This window comes from Triticum urartu, chromosome 1A (assembly GCF_056163025.1).
Source record: "Triticum urartu cultivar PI428250 chromosome 1A, HENAU_Tu73, whole genome shotgun sequence".
Taxonomy (NCBI): domain Eukaryota; kingdom Viridiplantae; phylum Streptophyta; class Magnoliopsida; order Poales; family Poaceae; genus Triticum; species Triticum urartu.
Genome location: NC_141873.1, coordinates 132,706,595 through 132,708,893, shown reverse-complemented (window position 1 = coordinate 132,708,893; position 2,299 = coordinate 132,706,595). Strand labels below are relative to the sequence as shown.

The 2,299-nt window shown below is 51.5% G+C and overlaps 1 pseudogene; it reads left to right on the top strand.

Moving 5' to 3' along the window:
• The first annotated feature begins 315 nt into the window (after positions 1–315).
• LOC147990357 (uncharacterized) lies at positions 316–1,714 on the top strand (annotated as a pseudogene).
• The last annotated feature ends 585 nt before the right edge of the window (positions 1,715–2,299 follow it).

The window sequence follows — 2,299 nt, the reverse complement described above, 5'->3', positions numbered from 1 at the left end:
GCTGAAATACCCGCAGTGTACAATATATTCGCTGCAACCTCTAACATTTACCCCACCACAATATATTCCTGTCTTGACCAGATGAGCGTGCAAACTACAATCACCAGGATGACAGGTAGTGCCAGAAAAATATTTTAATAAAAAATGCTTCGAGACGGCCTCATAGCATGGAGACGACCCCAATGATTTTAAGCTTAGAGGCACGGTACACGCTATCGTAGACTACTCTACACATGAAACTGCCACACGAGCGTCCAGGCTGCGCTGGGCTCTTTGCCTCTTCGGGAAGTCGAACAATGATGGAGTACTACTGCAATGGAGGAGTACTACAGTATGCTTCTAGCCATCTGACATTGAATGAACTGCTGCATGTCCACCGCATGCGGGAGGGAGAGCGTGTAGCGAAAGCTTCTCCTAGTCCTACCAGCCACCACGCTCATGGGCGAGGGAGGGATGCAACTTCATTGACTTACTGCTCCTGCCTTTGCGTGTATGATAGGTGGGCCCAGCGGGTGGGTGGCCCACCTGTCATACAACCAAAGGCAGGTGCAGTTAAGGCACCGGAGCTCAGTCCACGAGGGAGAGGGCGTTGTAGTAATCAAACTTCTCGTTGTTGTACGAGTTGACGCAACACATCAAAGCACTGCACTCGATATATTTCAATAATTTGCATTTACTGATGCATTAATTACAATGCATGCATGCATGCTGTGACTCTCGTTTTGATAATTGCATGTGTTGATTTAATGCACCTTAAAGTAGTATGAATATGTGACGCTAAAGCTTTGTAATGCCCCGACCCTAAAGCGAGAGATAGTTGTGCACGAGGAGGGCGAGATCATGCAGACGGAACAGGACCCGAAGATGGACCTCAGCTTGCTCCACTGTCCCTTGTGCCTCTGCCCCTTGAAGCCTCCAGTGTATCAGGTTCGAATACACCTCGTCCGTTCGGCTGATCGAGTAAGGTGCAGCTTTCTTGATTGGTGTGCCAATCGATTGATTTGTGCAGTGCAAGGGAGGGCACCTGGCCTGCGTGGAATGCCGCATCGAGCGCCCCAGGAACCAGCGGCAGTGCCAGAAGTGCGAGGGCGGCAGTGGCTTCGACATGCAAAACACGGCGGTGGATGTCGTACTCTCCTCGGTGAGGGTGGAGTGCCCGCACGAAGGCTGTGGGCTCTACGTCACTTACCACAAGCTTGCCGATCACCAGAGCGTGTGTCCACTCATGCCCTGCGAATGCCCATGCCCGTCTATGGCTACGAAGGCCTGCCGCCAGCTCTCTCCCACCACATCAGCACCGTGCATCCCATGCCCATGCACAGGATCCAGTACGGCAAGGTGCTCCAGCTACAAGTGCCACTATCAGAGCCACGACTCTTGCTATTCGTGGAGGAGGACGGCCGCGCGTTTTCTTGGTCAGTGGCGTGCTCGACATCGGCGCACCTATCACCGTGTCGGTCGTCTACATCAGAGCAGGGGCATCCCCACTGCCGCACTATGTGGCCAAGCTGTGGGTGAATGACCCGCCGGGGAGCCCGAAGGCAGGACCGACGCCGTCAAGGTGGAAATGGAGGTGACAAGCAGCAAGGATCCGAGTGACGTCGCCGTGTAGGAGCTGACCTTCTTCACAGTTCCGCCAAAGCTGCTGGCCGGGGCTAAGCTGGTGTCCCTCCACATTCAGATTGACAAGCTCACGTCCAAAATGATTCTATAGGAGTTAGCTCGGTCTACTTTAGCTTAAGAGATGGTGGGTTTTGGTGGCGATGCAACACTTACTTCGACATCAGATCAGGAGTTAAAGTAATTTCCAACAGTCGAACGGATATTTTGTGTCTGTTGGATATAAAGATCCTTTGGGTAAGAAGTATAACGACAATAGCTTATATGCTTGTTTGTTCAGGAAGTGTTGCATACTTGTGCGAGTTGACGCGACACATCAAAGTAGTACTACTACTAGTAGTACTCCCTCTGATCCTGATTTCTCTGTGCATAAGTCGAGGTGCATATACCAAGGTGGGCTTGGTTGTGTCTATACTTGGACAACTCACCCGACTCCGCACCAGGCAGACGAAGCTTGTGTCATGTTGGTGCCATGTGCGGCCCGCACATTAACCAAAACCTCGTGCCTCCAGCTTAGCCTCCACGTTTTAAACTTCTCAATCTCAAGTCCAAGGAGCAACGTGAAACCTATGATAGAGCCAATCGGATGGTTGAGAACACTACAATTCGTAGCTACAGATGCGTGTGTGAGAGAGGACGAGTGCATGCGTGCACCTCTTATCTTCTTGTATAATGTACT